Source organism: Lactuca virosa, chromosome 4 (genome assembly GCF_052849685.1).
Source record: "Lactuca virosa cultivar CGN04683 chromosome 4, Lactuca_virosa_CGN04683_v6, whole genome shotgun sequence".
Taxonomy (NCBI): Eukaryota; Viridiplantae; Streptophyta; class Magnoliopsida; order Asterales; family Asteraceae; genus Lactuca; species Lactuca virosa.
The window spans coordinates 25,902,714-25,914,565 of NC_136429.1; the positions used below are offsets into that span (position 1 = coordinate 25,902,714).

General features: G+C 29.9%; 1 long non-coding RNA gene across 2 annotated transcripts; it reads right to left on the reverse strand.

Moving 5' to 3' along the window:
* Positions 1-5,551: 5,551 nt before the first annotated feature.
* On the reverse strand, positions 5,552-7,882 carry LOC145103743 (uncharacterized). Of its 2 annotated transcripts, XR_013706829.1 has the most exons (4): positions 7,260-7,882; positions 7,008-7,099; positions 6,638-6,686; positions 5,552-6,556 (listed from the first exon to the last, which is right to left on the reverse strand). It is a non-coding gene; the product is annotated as an uncharacterized LOC145103743 (long non-coding RNA). The 2 variants fall into 2 exon arrangements; XR_013706828.1 differs by having other exon boundaries at positions 5,552-6,686.
* Between the last annotated feature and the right edge of the window lie 3,970 nt (positions 7,883-11,852).

Here is an 11,852-nt window from a genome sequence, read left to right on the forward strand (position 1 = left end):
CTCCAGTTAGGTTCGTTGCAAGCCTGTGAAGCCTGCTCTAATACCATGAAAATTTCAGTGGATTAAAAAGTTATCGTCTATTCAACTATCAAAATGGTTTAAATACAAAGAGTTCTTGATTAACAAGAAAACAAAGATAACGACAAGCTAATGGATAATAACCAAATAATCTAACGAATAAATCAGATATTCCAAGAGAGGATAACTCTCCGTTTTTCAATTCCTTTATAAAGCATTGGTTATCAAAGTTACAAAACAAGACATCACCTATATTCAAAATCATGCATATATTTATATTGTCGAGCTCTTTAACTTTTCAAGTTTCAAATACTTACCATCCTACAACTACCCATCAACCTCAATTTCACTCATTTTTGCATGCCTTAAAAATATACCCATAAAAAATCCTTCAACCTCAAAAGGTGTTTGCCAAATTTACAAGCTTCTTATAGTGACATTACATTAAATAAACTAACCAACTCTACTACTTAAATTTTTCTAACTACCTTAATACTATTATTTTTTTTTCCTTCATTTTTTCTATTTTTTTTTCAGTTATTTTTTTTCTTTTCTTTTAATAGAGTTCAAAGTATCATGCATAACAATGTTATGTTTCTGGATCTAAGGATGTAGTTTTTAAAAGAATTGATTTTATCATATAAAAAGGTTTAACGATCCAGTTTTCTTCGTTTGTCTTCTCACTCATTGTATTGTGATCATTAATTTATTACGAAAAAAAAAGTTTTATTTCTTTTGTGAAAACAAAACTAAGTATATACCATATATTATTTGTTATAAGTATTGGAGTCTGAGTCCATGACATTCGATAAAACTCATGTAATGAAATTCCAAGAGTTTTATCTACGATGAACTTGTGAGGATGTGACTATGGATTTCATGATTTTCAATGCACTTTATTATTTCATTGAACCATTACTAGATCATTGAAAAATAGATAAAATCTAAACCTTTTTTTCTCAAGGTATTAATCCGCATTTCCAACAGTTTTATTTGTTGTAAGATCCAGTTTCTTGTATTGATATAGTACATATTCCCTTTAGAGCGAGCCGCGAAACACCACTATTTCAGAAGCTCAATTGATGATGGGAATTCAACACATGGGCTGCCTACTAAAACCCTCGAGCTAAAAAGAAGTATGAAGAAGCCATCAGTTAAGCCTCCTCCACCATAGAAGTAAGGTTAAAATTCTGGTATACTTTCTTAAAAGATGAACATTGTTATGTCCTTTTTTTCTTTTTTTCATTTTTGTGATCCCAATAAATATTCCACGAACGTGCGGTTGTCTTACCAAAACTAGCAGCGTTTTACTGGAGAAATTTATTGGTGGATGCATCCACCCAATTTTTTTATATTTTATTGTCCTTGTTTATTTGAGATTATATTCAGATCACGTACCATATCTTATTTGGTGAGGCTGGCCCCATCTCTAGATTGCCAATTGCATTAATTGTATATTATATTAAGTGACAATGCGTCTAAAACAATAATAAATAAAAAAAAAATTAAAGTTCCACAACTAGGTACCTACTCACAATATAATAATACCTATTCATAATATAAAAAATTAGCGTTGTAAATATAGATTTGTAAATAAACATTCAACAAATCGTCTGTGAATCTTCCCACTTTACGTTCATTTATCTGATTAATGAAAATAATATAAACAATAGTTCTCTTGTTAATTTAGTTGTTAATTTAGTTAAATGAATGAATATAAACAATAACTTCACTTGTTCTTTTACGTTCATGAATATTCGTTGTACGTTTGGTTATTTTCGTTCATTCATGTTTGTTTGCTTATATTTATTTATGTTTGGTTATTAAATTCATATACTATTATATTGTCGGAACGAGGCAAGTGAAATTTCTAAGATGCTTAAATTTTATAATTTTTGGAATTCTTGAAAATACCAAAAAGTAATGTTATAAAATACGATCGACATATAATAAGTGTTAACAGATATTTTTTATGTTTCTATTATGATTTTTATTTTCTTTCATATGTTTTTTATATAATTTATGTTTGTATTGATTCATTTATGATTTTTTTAGGTTCGTTCGCTTATAATTATTTATGTTTCTTTAAAATCTTAAGAAATTTAAACAAACCAACACTTTTAAAGTAATTTGCAAAACAAACAAAAATGAAAAATAAATGTCATTCATTTATATGTTTGGTATTGGATAATTTGTTCAATAAAAAATGAGCAAATACAAATAAACTTGGTATTCGATCGATTCGTTTTGGGCTCTAGTAATAAACATAAGTTCTAAATGATGATGTCGAATAAAAAATAAACGTCCAAACACGTGAATTGTTCTTCATACATATCTTATGAATTGATTATACATAAGAGAGATATCAACGGTGACTTTTGAATTGTATCAACATCAGAGTCGGATTCGCAATATATATATATATATATATATATATATATATATATATATATATATATATATATAGAGGGTGGGGTTCAATAGAGAACCATAATTAACCAAGGAACCAATCTTTTTTTCAACTTTTAGAACTTATTTTTTATCAAAAAAAAATGGATAATGACTTAAAAGGGTAATATATTTTTCGATTTGTACACATTTGGTCACTGAGTTTTTTTTTCGTCCATATTTACCCCTTCAACTTGTTAAACTGTATACATTCAGTCCTTATGACCGACTACTCCAGGTTACCCGGTAAAAATGACTTAATAGGGTAATATATTTCTCACTTTGTACACATTTAGTCCTTTTTTTTTTGCAAAATAAGTCATTTTTTTGTATTCATTCGGTACTTATGAATGATTTTTTAGTTTTTCACGAAATCTTGCGTGAGACATTCATTAATGAGGTGTATGGGGCTTTTGATGCTTATATCCATCGCGATCTCGACTACTTGGTTGCTTAGGTAATATGTTCTGAACGTCATAACTTCTTCATATGATCTCGGATTTTAACGATCTTTATATCCATGCGTTCGTATTTTAGTCTACAACTTTCATTTAGATTACTCCCATTAAAAAATAATATATTTTTACTTACGATTTTTATATCCATACGTGGTGGCGGATTTAGTATGGTCCCGGTGTTGCACCGACAACACCTGTTTTTTCTGTTCGCAGTGGAAAATTTTTCGCTTTTTTTTTCGTTTATACCTATTTTCCATGTATCGGCAACACCTATTTCATCTCGGCAACACCTACTATGTATTACTGCGTCTTCCCCTGTCCATACGTTTTTTATGAATGCATGTATGTATGTTTTTTTTATATAATCGTTAGTAAAAATATTTTACATTTTAACCGAAATAATCTTAATGAAAGTTGTAGTAGACTCAAAAAATGAACATGTGGATAAAGATCCTTAAAATCTGATATCGTATGAAGAAGTTACGATGTTCAAAATACAAGACCTAAGCCAAACCACAAGACTTACGCAACCAAGCAGTCGAGATCGCATTGGACATAAGCATCAACAACCCCAAGCACCTCATCAATGATTGCCTCACGTAAGATGTTGTGAAAAAAACCTAAAGAAATCATTCATAAGTACTGAATGAGTACAAAAAAGGACTTATTTTAAAACAAAAAAAAATGTTAAGGACTAAATATGTACAAAAATATTAAGGACTAAATGTGTACAAAATGAAAAATATATTACCCTATCAAGTCATTTTTCCCGGTTAACCTGGAGTAACAGGTCATAAAAACTGAATGTGTACAGTTTAACAAGTTTAAGGGGTAAATGTGGACGAAAAAAAAATTCAGTGACCAAATGTATACAAATCGAATAATATGTTACCCTTTTAAGTCATTATCCCAAAAAAAAAACTAAAAATACATAAATTCATAACTTTTTATCCTTTTTCCAATGATATCAAATTCGATTTTTTTTTTTTTACATCAAATTCACAATGTGAATCTTTGAAAATTCACAATGTGAATCCGGATTCACACGGTGAATCCGAAAAATATTTTTCATATTCACAATGTTAATATATGAATTTAGATATTTTTAGATTTTTTTTTCGATAAAGAATAAGCTCTAGAAATTGAAAAAAAGATTTGGTTCCTTGAAGAACCAATAATTATGGTTCTCTATTGAACTTTTCCCTATATATATATATATATATATATATATATATATATATATATATATATATATATATATATATATATATATATATATATATATATATATACACTAGCCGTTTACCCGCGCCAAGCGACAGGTGCAGATAGTTTATTTTAGATATTAGTTTTAGAGGTGATTAGTTCTTTTGCGCAAATATATTTAAACAATTATCAATAAGAGTTATGCTAGCACAAATGAAACCAATAAGAATTAAAAATGAAAAGTCAGAATTTAGTCCGGTTCATGACATCATATGAATAATTTTATGGATTTAACTCTAAAAATATAGTTTGTTAGTGTTAAAATTATGTATTTTCTTTAAAAATTTTGAATCTTGAAAATTGAATAGTAAAAATGGATCCAAATGAGTTATAGATTGGTTGGTTCAAATCAGATTTATATACAATTTGGATTATTTGGATTCATGTTTTGAAAACCAAAACTAATTTGGATTTGGTCGAACCAATCCATTGAAACGGACATCGCAATTATAATATCCTTCAACAACTATACAATTTTATATATCAACTGAGTGTAAGAAAAGAAATTTCTTTCGACGAATAGTTCTCTTTGGACATAATGGGAAACATGTGGACATTTGACTCAGTTTGATTGAATACCTGAACATTTTTCCTTCATCAAAATTTTAAAAATGGTAGATACATAATATGTAATAGAGACTACATCTTGATCCTTATGTTGATTGATTATCGTTATTAAAAAAAAGTTACATTGAAAAAGTCTCTGCTTAAACTAATATAAAATAATAATCTTAATAAATTATAAACAATTATAAAATTCATAAAAGGATTATTAGATATTCAAGAAAGACATTATTATTTCCACTATTTAAAAGTCCTATCTTTTTGCGACTTATTCTTTTCGACCTATTAATGTGTTGATAAAAAATAAATACAAACCATTAAGTACATATTTAAAAGATACAAACCAATGAACAATAAGTATTATCCAATAAAAACATTGATATTTAAGTTGCATTCTTAAAATCCACACTCTAGTCCACCGTAGACATTACATCAGTTCTCTAGATTTTACTAATATGGCAATAGATCACAACCACATTTATTACAAATTAGATAGAAAACAAATATATTAGTCAATGCACTTCATTTATGGTCAATTCCTTTGTAGCGTTGTATTTCAGATTTTACTAATATAGCAACTTACTTTCAATTTCTTTTTTGTTATAGCAACATACTTGAAAATTTAATCATGAACATATTTTCAAAAGTAGTAGCAATGTAATTTATTAATATTCGAGATTATAGCAACATTTCAGCTCATTGGTTGTTATAAATATATGGGAAAAGAAAGTACTTTGCTAATATCATATTAATTAAAATGCATTGCTATTATTGGTACATAATGATGACGAAGCCAAATATGAATCACAATTAAATAATAGGTTAACTAAAATGGCGCATGGCATCACGTGTTACACCTAAAATCCGATTTCCCAAATGAGAAGAATGGTATCATGTTAACTAAAAATGAGGTTAGAATGACATCCCACTTGCATTTAATTATTCCATTACAACAATACTTATTCGTATAACACAATATACTTATTTGTATCTATCTTTGTTGTTTATTTTGTAATTGGAACTTCAACTTCCTTTTTCTCAATAAGTTGGAATTAAAAAAATAAAAAAGAAATGAGAAACTTCTTGCTACAATTGAGCAACAAAGTGAAACCATGTTAAAGACTTTTACTAATCCGGAAGTCCATAACCTACCACCTACATGAACAGACTCCAACGACACAATTCAAGCAAATTCAAACAGGTTCTTACCTTCACCTTGGCACACTCAACCTTTTTTTTTCTTGGAAAGGACCAAACTACACATTATTGTTAGCATAAAGTTAAAATGAAATCAACATATATATACAAACAATAATAAAAGGTCTGGTCAAATCATGATATCAGGGAAGAAGAGATAGCCTAGAAATTAAACAAAAAAAAACAAATATAGACAGAAGGGTCGGATAAAAGTTAATTTTTAACTTTTTAATTTAATTGAAATACCACTTGTAAGGACAAAATGGTCATTTTTCCATACATGCATAGCAACCAAATCACACACATTGAGGCGCACACATAAACATATACATTAAGTGTGTATGTGTGTGTGTGAATGTTGTTGTATATGTATGTGTGTAATGTGACAAAAAGTACCTTGGTTTTAAATTAAGGTACATTTAAATGTAACCTCAGAAGACAAACATAACCAGTTGTCCACCGGCCCTACATTCAACTTGCAACATAGGTTGGTTGTAAACATGCAAGGATCATCAACTTCACAACAATCTCTTTCTATTTTTTTTTTACTTCCCCAATCAAACGCCCAACTGTGTTCATAGATCTAGCTTTGACAACTTCACACTCTGTAGGTAGTAGGTCCATAGTGATCAAAATGCAAGTGAAATTACTGAAATACCCCAAATTGTAAGAACCGAACTACATACCAACAGAACTAACTCATATCTTCCACCACCTTCATATTTTCTGTTTCGACTTTTGTTACATGAAAAATAACAAAAAATAGTTAGAATCCCATATAAAAATAGGAAAATATATACTAAATGCAAAAAGAAAGAACCCTAGATTGTGAACAGACAATTTAAGGCTTCATCATTGATGTTTAAGCAGAAATATTGAAAAATTGGGGAAATCTCAAAATTAAAACTTTTTACAGATATTGATTAATACTTACACGTAAAGATCATAAAACACAGAAGACTGATGCGTATAGGGTTGAAATCATTGCTTACTTTGAATGTAGATTATTAGTTTCTAAATATGATGTTTAGGACTTGAGATCGTAACAGAGGATACCTAAAATCCAAGCCACCAACAAAGTCGAACTTGCACACCCCAAAACCACTGCATATAGTGTCGTCTAATAAAACATCAAATGTCCTGAAAAACTAAACACCCCCACACATAATCATCCAAACTTGAAAGTGTTGTTATACAATATTAAATTGGTCGAAAGATCACTTCAATGGAGCACATAGTTCTGATTAGGTATTAGATAAAAAGAACTATAACAAAATTAATTAATTAACATTAGACAAAAAAAACTACCAGTGTTAGTAGTCGTCATGGACTCCAGCGGGTCAGACGCCCTAGAACACGACGATTACTCTTGAAGATGGTGGCATGGTGGTCGTGGAGGCACCTAGGGTTTGTGGAAGTCGACGACTTCTTAGGAGGTGGCAGTTGTGGCCTGAGATTGAGAGACATAGATGATAAATATATTTGGTCTTTCAGATACAGAGAGATGGAATGGCTAGGGATTTTAAGAGACAAAATACAAAAGTGGTGGGGATGGCTACTATTCTTCATTTCTAGATGGTAGCCATTGGTGGCTGTGAAGGTTGCTGATAGCGGCGATTAATAGTGGAGGCAGAGGTAGACGGTTAATCCATCATCATCTAAATCGAAGCCCGACACCATAGTCGGACCTTCAACAAAACATGACACCACCGTGAGCAATTGTCGAACACATTCACTCGAGCCACACATAGCCAACTGTGGGAGAAGGAAGAACTGGTGGTGGTGGTGTCGGGGGTTGGCGGCCGTAAAGGTTGTCGCTCTTCCGGACGAAGAGAGAGTTACAGATCAACCTTCGAAGATGTGTTAAACTGTTAATATAGATCGTGTTTCACCGATTCAAGTTGTTATGAAAGTAAGGTTTGACCGATTCAAGTGGCTGAAATGAAAGTGAGGACTACTAAATCAAACTTCAAAGGCCAGCTAATAAACTATCTCTTAATTTTTATCTTGACTTTTTCAATTGTTGACCTAAGATTTATGATTTTTTTAATGTATAAAGTTATTGTACATATAACAATATGATTTGTACATTTTAAAATTCAGCATTTGAAGCTAAATGCTTATTAAGGTACTAGCAACTTACCCGCGCTAATCGACGGGTGCAAATCGTTCTTTTAGAGATTAGTTTCTAAAGCCGATTAGTTCTTTTGCACAAATAATTTAATACATCTAAACAATTATCAATAAAAGTCATGTTAGCAAAAACAAAATAATATTTATTAAAAATGAAAATTTGAGATTCTTTAGATATGTACATGAACACATGATTGACTGTGCATTATTAATCATGCAAGTCTTTTATATATATCACATTTTCTTTATAGACTTCATTATCGTTGAATTGTTCGTCATCGTTCACTAATACTTTTGTATTGACACGTGATATTCTTTCGGATAATGTCATATAAAGTTGGTCATGCGAGAAAGCCGATTCTGAAAAATTAGTACTTGCATTTGGAATTATTTGTCCTTATAACTTTATTGATTGTCATCTCGAAACGTAATCGAATTAGAGATTGTTTTCTCTCCGGCTTGAGTGAAAACATGTCATCTTCAGACAGATTATTAAAAAAAATTATAAATAAATTAATAAATAAAAACTTTTTTTATTGATTAAACCTAACAAATGGTTTTATGGAATTTGATCCGGCGTCTAAAAGGATGCCTTTATACTGAGTGAATTGCATTTTTCGTTGATTATATACAATGGGAGGGAATATTGGTAATTTTATATTATGTTAAATTGAAAATATTTATGTTATATTATAAAAAAATGATTTATAATTATCAGTGTTTTAAAATCCAAATCGTCATGTTCGGTCGAACTAATTGGCCTAAGGAGAAGCGGGCCTTTGCCTATTTTCCATTCGGAAAGACCCAATCGGATTTATAAAAAAAATAGGTTGAGTCGGTGACAATTAACCCGGTAAAACCCGGTTAATATTAAAATCTGTAATAATTTGATTAAGTCTAATTAACATCATCCGTTCACACATAAATGGTAAAAAATTCAAAGATCAATGAAGATCATACGGATTCAACAGTCGTATAACTAAATACGGATAGACGAACGTCGTTCATTAGTCCAATAGTACTTCAAATTTCATGGTTGAGCTTCTGAAGTTTGATCCGCCGCTTTGCTCTATACGGTCGCATCAAAGTTTTAACAATGAACATGTCCACAAACCAAACATTTTTTACGATAAATTATTGATAGACATTTAAAATAATTGTTCTAGCACAACTAATATGAAAATGTACATAGGGAAATAAAAGGAGAAATATATTCAAGATTATTTTAGATCATTGTTTATTGATCATCATTTTACCAGAAACACAATCCTCTCAAAAGTATTATGAACGTCTTTTGTTGTTTATCAACTATTATTTTTCATTTGTTTACAATAAAAAAGCATTTTCACTATTGAATACATATAAATAATATATAGGAAAATATTTGTACCATAAACAATGATCTAGAATGATGATTTTGGGCAAGTCTTAATTAGCTTGAATCTTCCTGACAAACATCAACAAAAACAAACAAAAAAGCAAAAAATATCATATTTATAACAAAATAAATAAGATATTTATTGACACATGCCAACTTGATAAGTGCTCTCTGAGAATGTCATTAGACATGAATTCATAAACTAAAATTTTGCAATGCAATCATAGGCCAAAATCAATGATATATGTATTGTGTGTGTATCACAAAAGTATTAAAAGGTAATTTACAGGCTTGGCTTATTCATTGCATAATCCAAGCAAATAAACCAAATCGGCAATGCCAAAATCTAATGTTATAAACTAAAATTATGCAATGCAATCATTGGCCTAGGATCTACATCACAACCTTAATTCAACACAAAAACTCTCAATTTAGTAGGGATATAGTTGTCATTAGAACCTTTAGATGCTCCCCATAGCCTGGAAAAAGCACATTGGTAGAATTGGCTTCTGGAAAGCCACAACATCAGTACCCTTTCGGAAAAGGCAACATAATCACTTGATCCATTATCATCAAGTGAATGGGAGACTATAAATTATTTCATAATCCTTATTAGCTACTACACCCACTAATCAAATTACTTATTAACCAAAACCAATTAAAACTGAGAGCAGAAAAAAACCTAATAATTACTCATAAAAGGTATTTCTTGCATATAGCCCTAAAATGGGAATTCGAATAGCTAAACACAAACCTTTTAAATATGTGTAGGCTCCAATGTCATCACCACCCTTTATACCTTTTGCTTTGCCTTTTGCACTACCATCCTCACTGCCACTTGCATGATTTGCTTTTCCGTTTATGCCCTTTGGATCGTTTCCAGTTTCACTTTGCTTGGTGATAGAATTTAGCTAAAATCAACAAAACATTCTCCACGTCAATCAAACTGCCAAAAAAAAATCAAAAGAAGGTTAAAATCATAAAACAGTAAAACTTACTCATCAATTGCCAAAAAAAAACCATTTTCACCATCTGTAGAGGATCAATAAACGAATACGACATCAACAAAGAAAATTACAAAATATAGTTAGGGCATACAAATAAACTTGTGTTTTTGTCATTTATGACTTTATATGAACACCTAAGAACCAAAAAAGGGTATACATCCCAGCACACACCCATATTTGAAAATAAAATCAACAAAACAACTTGAAAACACTAACTTTGAAAAAAAAATCCGAACTTCCTCAATACGAATAATGATTGTTGAGAGGCCTTTAAATTCTTATACCTTATTTGTTTGCAAACCGACATGAACAAGGTTATTGGATGATTTCATCTTGTTATCAACTGGTTTGTGCAGAGTATCCAGACTTGCACATGATTCACTAAATTTATAACCAAATAAATACCTCTTAAAATAATCATTTTAGTAATTTTGTAAAAATATAATAACTATCAAATGCTTTAAGTATCATAAACTTATAACAAAAAGAACAAAGGCATCAAGAAAATCAAACATTGAAGTACTTGTAAACAAAAATAAAATAAAATAAAAATTGTTAGCATAGATTCATATTGTATTTACTGTCTGAGAAGTGTTAATGTTGGAAAATCTGCTTGGAGAAAAAAAAATTGAATCGGTACATCCAAAAACATATAGAATCAATAAAATCGAAAACAGTTTTGGAGAATCAATTAGCTTTCTTACCTGGTAAATCTGCAAGAAGGAAACATAAACATGTTTTAGACCATAATGCCCTTTATTTTGAAATTCACCCCAAAACTTCAAATTATCACATTGAGTCCTTCTCATTCATTTAACCAAAATTTCAAGTCTCTCCATTTATCCCCACTGAAAAAAAATCCATTTATCTCCTCTACTATTAATTAAAAAAATAAAGCTTATTTGATATATCTTAACACAAACATAAAAGGATTTCATTAAAAGAAGAAAATTCAAGTATAAAATGAAATTTGGAGAACTTACAGCTTCAATTATCAAATTATATCGAATATGCAACTATTATGCATACCCTATTCAAACATGAGAGCATCTTAACATAGCTCACATTTACAGTTTGTTGGATTTTCATAAAAAAAAGTTAAAACCTTCATTCATGCATTATAGCAAACACCTGGGGTGTGTGTTATGTAAGTAATAAAGAAACACCAAATTACAACCACAACTGCATACACAATTTCAGATACAAACACACAACAACACACACACGATCATATTAAATATAACTTACTTTGGTTAAAAAGGTTTTGATTCTGATTTTTTTTCTTCTTACGTAAGAACGGATTTGGAAGCAGAGCAAGAAGAACCATCTCAAGAAGCATTTGTATTGGAACCATATTGACAAAAAACAATTTATTTCTTTCAA